This window comes from Nicotiana tabacum, chromosome 7 (assembly GCF_000715075.1).
Source record: "Nicotiana tabacum cultivar K326 chromosome 7, ASM71507v2, whole genome shotgun sequence".
NCBI classification, from domain to species: Eukaryota; Viridiplantae; Streptophyta; class Magnoliopsida; order Solanales; family Solanaceae; genus Nicotiana; species Nicotiana tabacum.
The window spans coordinates 69,408,799-69,423,245 of NC_134086.1; positions in this window are offsets into that span (position 1 = coordinate 69,408,799).

The following is a 14,447-nucleotide window of genomic DNA, read 5'->3' on the forward strand; positions in this document are numbered from 1 at the left end:
ATGGGTGATCTTGACAGGCTAACACTCAGTCTCATACAACATACTCAGTCTAGCCACCACTCTATAAAACTTTTCCTTAAGTTTTGGTGGAACCTTATTGTCACACAAAACACTAGAAGCGAGTCTCTGCTTCATCCATCTTGCCTTAATACGATGTGTGACATCTTCATCAATCTCCCCATCCCCCTGAATAATAGACCCAAGGTACTTAAAACTTCCTCACCTAGGGATGACTTGCGAGTCACGCCTCACCTTCCCTTCCCCTCACTGAGTCTCACCACTGAACTTACACTCCAAATACTCTATCTTGGTCCTACTAAGCTTGAATCCTTTAGACTCCAGGCCTACCTCCATACCTCTAACCTCGCGTTCACACTGCCTCGCGTCTTGTCAATCAATAAAATATCATATGCAAATAACATGCACCACGGCACCTCCCCTTGGATGTGGCGCGTCAGAACGTCCATCGTCGGGGCAAACAAAAAAGGGTTGAGTGTTAACCCCTGGTGCAGCCCCATAATGACCGAAAAATGGTCTGAGTCCCCTCCTACCATCCTTACTTAGGTTTTTGCTCCATCATACATGTCTTTAATCACCCTAATATAGGCAACATGTACACCTCTAGCCTCCAAACACCTCCATAAAACCTTCCTTGGGACTTTATCGTATGCCTTTTCTAAGTCTATGAACACCATATCCAAGTCCCTCTTCCTCTCCCTATACTGCTTCATCAAACTCCAAACAAGGTGAATGGACTCTGTAGTTGAGCGCCCCGGCATGAACCCAAATTGATTCTCAGAAATAGACACACTCCTCCTCACCCTTAACTCCATCACCTTCTCCAAAACTTTCATAGTATGGCTAAGCAGCTTGATACCCCGATAGTTATTGCAATTTTAGATATCATCTTTGTTCTTGTATAAAGGAACCATCGTGCTCCACATCTACTCCCCGGGAATCTTCTTCGTTCTAAAAATTACATTAAATAATCTAGCGAGCCACTCCAAACCTACCTGCCCTCACTCTGCTAAATCTCCACCGAGATTTTATCCGGCCCGGTCGCTCCACCCCTGCTCATCTTACGCATAACCCTCTCAACCTCCTCAACTAAATTCGCCTACAATACCCAAAGTCGCAACAACTCCTGGAGAATTTCAAATCACCCAGTACAATGTTCATGTCCCCCTCCTCGTTCAAGAGACTATGGAAGTAGGTCTGCCGTCTCCGACGGATAAGCCCCTCATCCAACAAAACTCTACCTTCTTCGTCCTTGATGCACTTCACTTGGTCCAAGTCACGAGCCTTCCTTTCTCTTACCTTGGCTAACCTGAACAACCTTTTATCCCCACCTCGACCCTCGAGTTCTTCATACAAACGACCAAAAGCTGCAGTCTTGATCGTCGTAACTGCTAATTTTGCCTCCTTCTTAGCTAACTTATATTGCTCCTTATTCACCCTTCTCTCCTCCTCGTCTACACTTTCCACTAACTTCAGATATGCCGCTTTCTTGGTCTCCACTTTTCCTTGAACCTCTCCATTCCATCACTAGTATCCTTTGTGTCCACTAGAGTAACCCTTCAAGATCCCTAATACCTCTCTAGCGGCTTCCCTAATGCATTGCATAGTCATGGTCCACATAGCGCTTGCGTCCCCGCTACTTCTCCAAGCCCCCTAGTCATCAACTTAACCCCCAACTCTTGCGCTTTGGCTTTCGTCAAGGCTCCCCACTTGACTCTAGGTTGGCTACACATCGCCCTCTTCCCCTCTTCCTCGTGATTGTGAGCACGTAATTTTTGCCATACGAAAATACTCGTACAAAATCCGCAAAAAAGTAAGTTTTTCTAAATTGTTTTAAATTTTTATAGAATTTTTAGGAATTTCTTGTTAATTGTTTGTTTGCATTTAGTTGTATTTTTGTGCATATTTAATATCTTAAAATCATATAAAATACATAAAAAATTTCAAATCTTCATTCCATATCATTTTAGTTTACAATTGCATTTTTACGAATTAGTTACTTATTAATTGTAGAATTAATACATGAAAATTACAACAAAAATACATTGGTAACTTTACATACATTATTAGTTAATTAAATTAGATAATTGTTAAAAATAGGTAAGTAGGTTTAATTTTGCAAAATAGATTTGGGTTAGGATTTAATTTAGAATTTTAATTAACTTGGTTAGAATTTAAAAGTTAAAAAAAAAAAGAGAAAGGAGAAGGTTTAATTGAGCTCAAAATCGGAACTGGGCCAAAACAATTCCAAAACGTCCCAATTCTTGCCCCAACCCATCTGCCAGCCCAAGCCCATATGCCTAAAACCCCACACTCATATACATTCACTCACTCCCTCTTTTTCACTGGACGGACGAGATGATTAGACCTCCCTCTCAAAAACAAAAACAAAAAGAACCTAACTGCCTCAAGAAATCGGAGCTCATCTCACTCACCTCTCACTCCTCTCACTGATCTCTCGCCCTCACTTATTTCTTTTTCACACACGCATATATAAACATCTGCTATCTGAGAATACACACTCCCTCACTCTAACGTGCAGCCCGAAGCCTTTACTAGAAAAGGAAAATTTCAAATTTTAGTTATAATGGATTAAAAGCCCCAAAAACCAACACACACAAAAAAAAAAAGAACCCAAAAAGAAGGAATTTCAAAATCTTTCTCAAATTTTCGCTGTTTGCATCAATTTTCTGGAACTTTCATAAATCGGCTGGGACTGACATGGTCATGGTTTGCTGATGTTATTTTGTTGAAGGCTTGTAGTTGGGTTTCTATTTTATAGTTGTTTTTTCCTGCCTTCATTTAGCTCACTCTAGTGCCGTCTTTTATTCGATTTAGGTACGTTTTGAATCTTCCTTGTATTACATCTGTATTGAGTGATTGAATTGTTAAGTCCTTATGTGATTTTATAGGTTTGCTTCAATTTCTCTGCTATGAATCTAATGTCCAGCAAAATATTTGTGGTGTTTTATTTCAGGAAAGTACCAGAAAGAGTGAAATAGATAAAAAAATGACACCTACATGGGTTAATTTCAACTCCTAATTTTGGTTAGAATACTGTTATTGGTTACTTGACTATTCTAAGTTCAATTGCATTTTTTAGTTTGAAACCGGGTATTGTAAATGAAATTCCCATGTGAAGCCGTTTTTGAGTTTGTGCGAATTTTACTAATAATTTTGAATTTAGTATAAACTTGTTTGATCTTACACAAGACTAGATTTCTATTGTGAGTTAAGGAAAAACCATTGTTCTTTATTGTGGATTACTAATCAAAAATCCATTTAGTTTGGCAATTGCTCAATATTTTTACAGAAATTTGAATTCCATAATCCGCTCATGTCTTACTTCCTCAAAACTAATGCCATAACTCACTCACCTTCACGAAGACCTCAAACTTAGGGAAATAAATAATCAAATTATGAACATCGTAGCTTGCTTTAGGCACAATTAATAATAAATCATCGTTACTATGGGTATGGTTCCCGTGGCATGATCACGATACGTAAATCCTAACTCAAGTGCGCGTTCCACGTGACTTGACCACAATTCCAAACAATTAAAATAAATATGTTGCGAAGCACAAGTGCTTTCAATGTGTACCAAAACAGCAAGTGTACGACATCGTAACTTGTTCAAAATAATTCCATAAACATACCAAACATGATTAAAACATTTAAATAAAAGCGGTACAGAAGAGGTAACACATAAAAGGTTTTAAACATGTAATAAATCAGATAACTAGGCCAATTGTTAATAGTTGAACGACCGTGCTAAAATCACGAAACTCGGGAGTGCCTCACAACTTCTCCCGAAATTCCTTACCCGATCTTCGGTGTTCGCGGACCATAAAATATAGTCAATTTCCTCGATTTGGGATTCTAAAATAATTCGGTGACTTGGGACACCGTAATAATTATCTCAAGGGGCGACTCTGAATTAAACAAATAATCCCATTTTAATCGAAAAAACTCCCTATTCTTCGAAAAAAGGTGTGACAGCTCTGGCGACTTTGCTGGAGATCGAACCCAGAATCTCTGGTTCTGGGTTTAGAATTTGAGCTTAGAATAACTGTTATAGTTAGCTTCTATTTATTATTTGATTTTTACATGTTTGAGCCTAATGTGCTAAATGCTGCTTTTTACCGCTTTGATATTGTTTGAACTATATATAAAACTGTTACGAAATCCGTCTTCTCTCTGAATCTTCTAAATCTTCTGGGAAGCGCACTCTTGCGTGGCTTTTTTTCTGTTAGTGTCATACCCTAATTTAGAACGAGGATCGGATTAGTTACAAAGCTGGATGACCTTTTGGTTCTTGGTATGTTGCTCCCCTCCCCCGGCTCGAGTTGTCCGCTTGGGTAAGCCTGTTCTAGAATAATACGCCCAAAATTTAAACCTAGAATGACATAACCTCATACTGGATCCCTAGTAGGTACGTTTTTTTGCATCACGTGCATTTGACTTTGGGGACTCAACACAGGGGTTGAGTCCGTCTAGGAAAGGTGTAACCAATTTAAAAGATTATCCTGATGCATTTTACATACAACTTGTGTATTTATTTGTTTTGGCTTGCATGTTGACCGACTTCTAAAATAGGAAAAGAAAATCAAGAAAAATCAAGAGGAGGCAGGAGAGAAATTTACTCGGTTATGAAAAATTTAGGTATTTGAAAATCAAGAAACTCTGCCGAAATATTAAAAAACAAAAAAGAAGATAAAGAAAAGTCATTTCCAAATGAGCCCATAATTTTTAAAAGTCATTGTTTTCCGGTTTTGTCAAACCCGATTGAACTACGTCAGGTCTGATTCTCACTGAATATGAGATACGTAGGTAAATTTCATCGGTTATGGCCCCCAATTTTCAAGAATAAAAAAATATTTACCTTTAATTCCTTCTTTCGAAGTCTTCCTTACAAAATTCAAAAAAATAATAATTTAAACACAAAAATATTTTCTTTGTGGAAGTCTTTTATTCGAAAAAAGTTTAAAAGATATTTTATACATTTTTTAGAAGTCTTTTTTCCAAAAAATTCAAAAAAATAATAAATCAAAATTCAAGAAAAAAATATTTCCTCTCTTCTTTAGAAGTCTTTCTTTCGAAAATCTCAAAAAAAAAAAAAAAATCAAGACCGAAAATTCAAAAATATTTTCTTTCCTCTTTAAAAGCTTTTCTTTTGAAAATTCCAAAAGAAAAAAATGAAATGCAAAAAAATTTATATTCTTTTTCTAAATGCTTTCATGTTCTGAGTGTTATAAAAAGCAACCAAAAAAAAGAAGAGTTAGTTATTTAATTCATTCTTGATTTTTCTGAACTACGTAATGATCTGATTCATGGGGCGTCATGATACGTAGGCAATCCCCACCGGATTCGATCATAGCCACAAATAAATTGAGTGAAAAATCGGGAAAAAAAGAAAGAAGAGAAAAAATTGAGTGAAAAAGAAAGAGCGAAAAACAACAAAAAAGAAAAGGAAAAAGAAATCAGGATTTGAAATTTGAGAAAAGAGATAGCAAAAGACGGGACGAAACACATAGCTGATGCAAAAATATTTAAAAACGTTTAACTATTCAGGTGCATTGCATCCCCAATATGGGATTCTCTATCTGTTAAGTGTCTCGAAACTAACAAGATTGTTGGGTGTGCAAGTTAGCCAGATTCTGTTCAGGCGGTTGGTTTTATTGGTAATCTGGCTTCCCATCCTTACTACACAAGATCCAAATGCAGGGTTCCTATGGCCTTCAAAAGTCATCTACCAATTATCGATCCTAAGGATAGCACGGCGTTGGCTATTCCACAGCCAGAATCAACCGCCGTTGAAGAAAATAAGATGTTGCGTCTCCGCATGTTGGAAATGTGGGACGCCTAGTCTAAAGGTAAAGAACCGCCAAGTTCAATCCTTGAGTTCCCTGATTTGATCCCCAGGTCAAGAGAGACTACCAACACCCTTATGCCCAACCCGTTCATCCAGTGCGGATACCCTCCAATGTCGTTTAACTGTCTCGGAATGCCTTCTGTGGTTCACCCCAGGTGCCGGCCCCAAAGGCACCGCTATCGATGTTCTCTGCAGCACCGGTCTACACCAGAGCACAGCCAACTTTACCACGGCCTTATGTTGATCCTCCAATGGTCACATTTCAGGGTCCACAACTTCAACCAGAAATAACATATGTGACCCCGTACTCCTTTACTCAACCTCCGCAATATGATTTCTTGGTGGTGCAAGAATAAGTTGTCAAGAATCCCGAGCAAGAGGAAATAGCTAGGAAAATGAAGAGCCTGGAACAAAGTCTGAAAAACATGCAAGGTCTGAGTGGCCAAAAGAGTGTCTCATACTCTGACGTGTGTATATTTGCCCATGTTCACTTGTTGGGTGGCTTCAAAATGCTAAAATTTGAAAAGTATGACGGGCACGGAGACCCGATCTATCATCTGAAACGATACTGTAACCAGCTGAGGGGTGCTGGTGGAAAAGAGGAGCTCCTAATGGCCTATTTTGGAGAAAGACTTACCGGAGTCGCTTCTGAGTGGTATATGGATAAAGAAATTACCCATTGGCATGTGTGGAATGATCTGGCTCGAGATTTTGTCCGCCAATTCTAGTATAATACGAACATCTCTCCTGACAGGAACTCTTTGTCCAATTTGAAAAAGAAAACCGCGAAAAGCTTCCGCGAATATGCAGTCAAATAGTGTGAGCCAGCTACCAGGGTAAAGCCTCCAATGGGCGAAACAAAAATGGTTGTTGTCTTCCTACAAGACCAAGAGACAGACTACTTTCAGAACATGATGTCCGCTATGGGTAAGCCATTCGCTGAGACTATCAAAATTAGCAAGATGGTAGAAAACATGTTAAAAACGGGCCGGATTTTGAGTCATGCTGCCATTAAGGCCACATCACAGGCCATTCAGAATGGTTCGTAGGGTTCGATGAACAAAAATTGGAGAGAAGAGGGAGCTATGATGGATTCAAGCTCGAGAGGGGCCCGCAGGACATTCAACCAATCATATATGCTTCCTAAGGTCCTTTAACATTATTATCCCCATCAAGATGCTGCTTATGCTGTGGCACCGCCTCCCTATGCGGTGATGAACATACAACCTTACACGCGGCCACATCATTATATACGAAATCGAGCTCCACCTCCCAAAAATGCCAATCCTTACCAAGTTCCATATAATCCCCAACCAAATGTTCCCCAGTACAATCTTCGCCTAAGAGAACCTTTCAGAAAGAATCAGTTCACCCCTATTGGTGAATCGTATTCAAGCTTGCTCTGAAAGCTAATTAGGCTAGATCTGTTGAAGCTAGTGGCCCCAAATCGGCGGAACCCCGAGTCCCCCTCGCACCGAGCTTATGCTATATGTGAATACCACTCTAGAGCAGTGGGACATTGTACGAAGGACTGTTGGATCCTCAAAAGGGCAGTTGCAGACTTGACTGAAACTGAAAGAATCGTTCTTCGGGACGAAGAAGCCCATAATATGATGAACAATCCTTTGCCTACTCACACCAATGGGTCAATAGTCGGAATGCTTTGTGAAGATGAAGAATTTGATCCGGCATTGAAGGCCATTGCCGAGACAGAAGAAAAGCTAAAAAACGATCGCCAAGCTTGAAAGTTCCCCATCAGATGGGAGTCTCAATAGCCAGTCTTGCTATCCTTTATTCGTCCGGATTATCTCAGGGTGTGATCCAGATGTTTTACTTTATTTTTTTTACTTTCCGGTGTAAACCTTTCTATCTTTAAAATTCAATAAAAAAATTTCAAAAAAAAAATCAAATGAAATAAAATTAATATTTCATTGTCCAAGAATGTCTCTTTTCTTAATCTTGTCACTTCTCTTATTCTTTTTTCAGTTCTGTTAAATGCAAATTTCAATAATATGACATGCTTGCAGACTTCATGCCCAAATCCTTAAATGTTGTCAGATTTTGAAATAATGAATCAAGAATCAGAATGCAATGAAGATAAGTTTAAGGAAATAAAACAAAGAATCGGAACAACTAAAGGAAAATTGGCTCCAATTGAAAAGGTCCATACATGATAACGAGAGTACTGCTAAAAGAGAGCGTTGTACCTGGGAAACATCGAAGGAAATATCTCTGGAAGAACTTTAAACACAGGTGTAGTCAAAAGGTACTATGTTTGATCTTCTATATACCATTAATGTTCTCCGGTTGGGATGAATAAGGCTTTCTTTCTCGCTATCCAATCAACCCTTTGCAAACCCTTTGAGCTGACTCCCTTTCTTTGATTACCCTCTTTGGAACCTGAAAGTTATTATTGACTAGCCCAATGAGTTGGCCCTGAGGCTTGTTAGACTAGCCCGTAGGCTCTTACGCATTTGGTCGGCACGACTTTTAATGTGGGCTGGCGCTTAGGCTCTTATGCGTTGGGTCGACACGACCTTTAACTTAAGCTAGAGATAGTGGCTCTTACACGTTGGGTCGGTACGACCCTTAATTTAAGCTGGCGACAGTAGCTCTTACGTGTTGGGTCGGTACGACCCTTAATTTAAGCTGGTGGTAGAGGATCTTATGCATTGGATCAGTACGACCATTAATTTAAGCTGGCGGTAGTGGCTCTTATGCGTTGGGTCAGTACGACCCTTAATTTAAGATGGTGGCAGTGGATCTTACGTATTGGGTCTATACGACCTCTAATATAGGCTTTATTTTTCCCTCGTTAAAGACTTTTTGAAATTTTTGTGTTCGTCCGATTCTTCGACGGTTCGATAAGGACCTCGATTGCGAGTTGTTATGTGACAATAAATGAGCACCTCGGGAGGTTTCGCACAAAGGATAAATTGTTTCGAAGCCTTTTCATTGTTTGGAGCTGATATGATCGAAGCTCTTTTGCTTATGCCGAGGGTAGCCTGATTAACCGGTTCTTTTCGAAGTATTTTTGAAGTAATTGAAGGCCTGTGATTTTATGGCGACGATCAGGCATCCCCGAGTCGTGTTAGTTTGGCCGAAGCCTTGTGACCGGAGTCATTATGTTTGGCTGTAGCCTTTTAGTCCCCGAGTGAGGTAGCCTCGGCGTCTACATTGAGGGTATTCCTTTTTAGGAGTCTTACAAGTTCGAATATATAGCCTTGACTTTAAGATCGGGATTATGCATTTTGTAAGGTTTTATAAATTTGAGCATGCCTTGCTTGAGGTCTTACAGGATGGCTACTTGGTACAAGTGTAGATCATGCCTTGCTTGAGGTCTTACAGGTAGGCTACTTGGTACAAGTGTAGATCATGCCTGGCTTGAGGTCTTATAGATTTGGGCATCACCACATGAAGGGATTTTTGGGCTCGAGGTTGCCCGCTCGGGGTCTTGTAGCCTCAGATTTTTGATATCCCAATGGGGTGACAATTGGCGATAGTCCCCGAGACATCAAAAGTTTTTGGCTCTGGAGCCATTCTTTGTAACTTGACATTGCCTCATTTGAGGACTTACAAGCTCAAAGTTTCTAGCTCGGAGGTCTTACGGTCTTGAACTTTTGATGTTAGTCCCCGAGATTTCGGGAAATTTCTGGCCCCGGGGCCGTTGCTTGTAAAAATAGCAATCTTCACTCGAAGCGCAAAACGTTCTGATGGTAGAAGTCAAAATGTATTCCTTGATTACTTGGCACAAATATTACATAGTTTTCGCCATTGAGGGTTCGATTGTTCTATGCGGACACGGTTCTTTCGACCGTTTGGCCCGATACATCATTTTTCTGTTGAGACCCTCTTTGGCTTGTCTTGATTTCTCCGGGGAGATGATCTTTGGGGGGGGGGGGGCCCCCAGTATTTGAGGTTGATTGAAGAAAATCCTTGAATACTTCTTACGTTCTCCTTAGGTAGCATATAGATGTTGCCTCGTTAAAAACCTTGCCGATAAAACCCTTCTTGGGATAAAATCCGATCGAAGGAAAAGAGTGCAATGCATGCTTTAAAACCTAAGGTCTTCAAGCTAGAGGGTGCTTCGATTCTTCTTAACTGGACGCCTGCGCAAAGGTTAGTATAAAATGTAAATAAAGGGGGTGGTGGTTATACCCTAGTTGTGATGGCGTTTCTAGCCTCGATATGCTTCAACTGCTCTCTTCGGGGATGTGGCATGGTCCTTCGCTTATTTGCTCGGGTGCAGCCGAGCATGTAGCTTGTAATTGTTACTTCACTATTTGTATATCGTTTGGCTCCTTCGATGCTGAAGGTGTTGATGCCGGTGCCACGTCGTGCACCGCGAACATCTCTCTTGCTGCATGCTATTTCCCTATACCATTTTTATTCCATCCTTTGTTAGAAATGTCATAATTTGATGAAGGGTTGATGGTACTGCTCTCATACAGTGTATCCATGGACTTCCGAGTAAGGCATTGTATCTCATGTCTCATTCGATGACATAAAACTTGATGTCTGGGAGGGTGATTTCCCCTTCCGTTCCTCACTCTCCATGTTGAATCCGTTGAGGACTCGAGAGGCGGGCACGATCGGGTCGAGCAGTCCGAGCTGCTCCACCACCCTCGACCTGATAATGTTGGCCGAGCTACCTGGATCCACAAGTACACGTTTAATTTGAAATGTATTCACAAGAAAATAAATTACCAATGCGTCGTTATGAGGCTGAGATAGGGTCTCGATGTCCTTGTCACTGAATGTGAGAGCGTCCTCGGGTATGCAACCACGAGTTCGCTTTTCCCTGGTGATGGATGTTTTTGTTCTTTTGATAGTGGGTTCCTATGGGATGTCGACTCCCCCAACAATCATGTGGATGACATGTTGTGTTTCTTTTATTTCATTTTTCCTGTTCGCCTCTCTTTCCCGAAGTTGATTTTTGGCTCGGTCACTGAGGAACTCTCGGAGGTGCCCTTTGTTGATTAGTCGAGCTACTTCTTCTCAGAGTTGTCTGCAATCTTCGGTCCTATGACCGTGTGTGCCATGGAATTCGCACACTAGGATAGGGTTCCTCTGCAACGAATCTGATTGCACGGGCCTTGGCCACTTGGTGTCTTTGATTTTACCTATGACTGATACGATGTCCCAAACATCGACACTGAAGTTGTACTCAGATAACTGGGGTGCCTCAGTCGGCCCTGTGTATCTGTCGAATTTGGCTCTGTTTATGAGTCCCCGAGGATTCTGACCTCAATCTGTCCTTCGATCGTTTCGGGTATGTTACGCCTTGGGGCGTTTCTTCGATCTTCAATGTATGGTTGGTACCTTTCCTTGTTTGGTTTTGGCTCCTTTGTCAGGAGCCTGCTAGGATATACTAAGCCTGGTGAGGCTCCCAGTTGGTCATCCTCGACCTTAATCTTTGATTGATATCAGTTGTGGACATCCGACCAAGTTACAGCGGGATATTCAACCAAGTTCTGCTTCAGCTGCTTCGAAGCTACCGAGCTTCGTTCATTCAAATTCCATTCACTCCATTTGAATCCATTTGCTCCATTTGAAATTGAGATGCAAATTCCTACAACATCTCATTTTCTCTCTGTTTGATTTTGAAGACGTCGGACTTCCTTGTAGCAACCTTGATGGCACCGACATGTGCCTTTATAAAAGAATCTACCAGCATGGCGAATGAATCTATCTAATTCGGGGATAGGTTGTGATACCACATCATGCCCCCCTTTGAAAGCGTTTCCCCGAATTTCTTTAATAGTACAGATTCAATTTCGTCGTCCTTCAGGTCATTTCCCTTTACGGCACAAGTGTAAGCAGTGACGTGCTCGTTGGTGTTTGAGGTCCCATTGTACTTTGGGAGATCGGACATTCTGAATTTCTTTGGGATGGGATTCGGAGCCGCACTCGACGGGAATGGCTTTTGTATGGATTTCTTTGAATCAACACCCTACAGGATCGGGGGTGCGCCCGGGATCTGATCGACCCTCGAATTATAGGTCTCCACCTTTTTATCATTAGCTTATCTTCTTTTCACCTGATTCAATCGTCTTTGTGAGGTCCTCGAGCATCATCATAATAGCGGGGTCGACTGCTGACCCATTGTTGCTCGATCTTTCCGGTAACTGTTCGGCTTGCGGGGTCGTTTCCGGTGCTGCTGTTGTTGAAACCCAATTTTTCCCTATATATTTTTAATATGCATAAATACTTTCAAAATAGCATATATATACATATATAAGCATGCACAAGGTTTTTATAATTTTTCTATAATTTTAAAGATTTTAAATTGAATTATTTCCTCCCCTTTTTACTCATAAAATCCCCAATAATTATCCTTCAAATTATTATTATGATAATTTAATCATTTAAATTCTATATTTATACCAAAATATTGTTAAAACATAGCCAGATTGCATTTCAATTTTAGCCTCAATTTTAACCCAACCCCAGCCCAATTCCAAATCAAATTACCCGACCCAAACCCTAAACACACCTACCCGACCCAGAACCAATTAAATCATGGCCGTTGATCTGAAAGATCAACGTCCCGAATTGATTCTTACTTTTTTTAATCCTAAACCACCCCCAACCCTAATCATTTTCTAGATACCACCGTCCTAGAATCCTCTCTACTCTCAATACACTCTCAACCTAACCCTAGCCCTTCAATCGCCGACCTTTCCTCTCCGGTCATCTCCGGTGACCTCTCATCGTCTCTTAACCCTGATGTATTTACCGCTAATTGTCTATTTTGCATCTAATGCCTTACTTGATTTCTTTCCTTAAATATTTTCTGCCCATTACCGTTGGTTGATTACCCCTTAATTAAAAGAGTACTTGCATTGATTTGATTCTAATTAGTACTTGGTTCCATAATTACTATACTATTATGATTCTTGCTTTATTTTACCTAGTTTTGAACTACTATATATACATACTCTCTCATTACACAAACACAAACATTTTTTCAAAAAGCTCTCACACTCAAAAACTTTCTGCTATCTCTTGGTTACTTGCTATTATTTTGAGTTAGCCGGCTGCAAGCCAAGGCTAACTATTGTGCTTTCCTACTCCTCACTTTGTGTTTACCATCTCTCTACTGGTATGTTCTGATTTTCATTCAAGTCCCAAAATAATATGCTTCTCCTATTACTTCAATTTGTCATGTTTCTAATATGCTTCTATCTATGGTTTTGTTGTTCAACCCGCAATTAACATGTCTACTTCACTGTCTTCTTTACTGCATGCTATATACCCTCTTAGGATTAGCCTGATCATGAATCCCTTTCTAGTATGCCCCTATGTGACTATGTTTCTCTAATTCCTGGTATGCACCCTCCTGTGTGAAGTAATTGGCTATCCTAAGCCTGTTTGATTCTGTATTAACTCTAAAGTTCATGATGTATTTTAAAAGCCCTTAACTCCATTCAAGGCTCCTCTGATTCTGAAGCTATGTGCATCTATGCTTATTATGTGCCCTATGCTTACCCCAAATCCCCATTACCCCTGAGTGGATGTGTGTACCTGTTTGACCCCATGTTTTGAAGTGTTGATGAACCTCTTCTGGTTCTGCGTTGATTGTTAGTCACCTTACCCTTTTCAAATTGTCTTATTTAAATAACTCCCCATGGGTTTTTACAAAACTATTTCAAGCAAATCTCCTTTAACATTGTTTTCCTACTGAAACCTTTTCCAAACTATGTCAAGCACTCTCACTCTACTCCTAAGTCACTAGGTTCTTCCCCCTCCAGTGTGTGTACTGCCTTGGGATCCTTTTAAGAACCCTCTGAACTCTTGCACACTGAGGCTAGCCCTTCCACAATGCACTTGCTCAATTTGGTTGCAAAGTCTAGGTGTGAGCACTGCCCAGGATCCTTGAGATCCTTAGGGAACTCTGACGCACTTAGACAATGATATTATCTATGAAATTGACATTTGAGGCTATTGGAGGTTTTGGGAAGTCACTTGGGCCTGCTTCAGGCTCCCTATAGTGTAACTTCTTGTTTTTCTTTTTATCTATTTATGTAGTTCATTCATTTGGTTTGTAATAATTTATAAATAAATATTGGGGTGACTAGTGAAAAGGGGTGGGTAGCTACATATTTATGGGGTAACATGGGTAGAAATCACGCCTATAGGGTTTTATATTTGCTATATTTGCCTTACCATGTTAGAAACCATGTCTATAGGTCTCAAGTGGTTCCAATAATAGAAATCATGTTTATAGGTCTTAAATCAACTTCACCAGTAGATACCATGCCTAGAGAATATGATTCAATTCAACTTCTGTTATAACGGGTATTTACACGTGTTTTCATTTGTTATCATGCCTATAAGTTTCTAACATTAGCTCTTAACAATTAGATATCATGCCTGTAGGGAACAACATCAGAAATTCTGCCTATAGATCTAAAATCAGTTTGGTTTGAATAAGTCAATCCAGTTCATGATTAGTTTACTTCGAAACTGGTCTAATTAGTGGTTTGTTTCCCCTGAAATGAATTCTTTCGAGTACTGCTCTAATTTACTATTAGAAAGCATTCCTATAGGAACT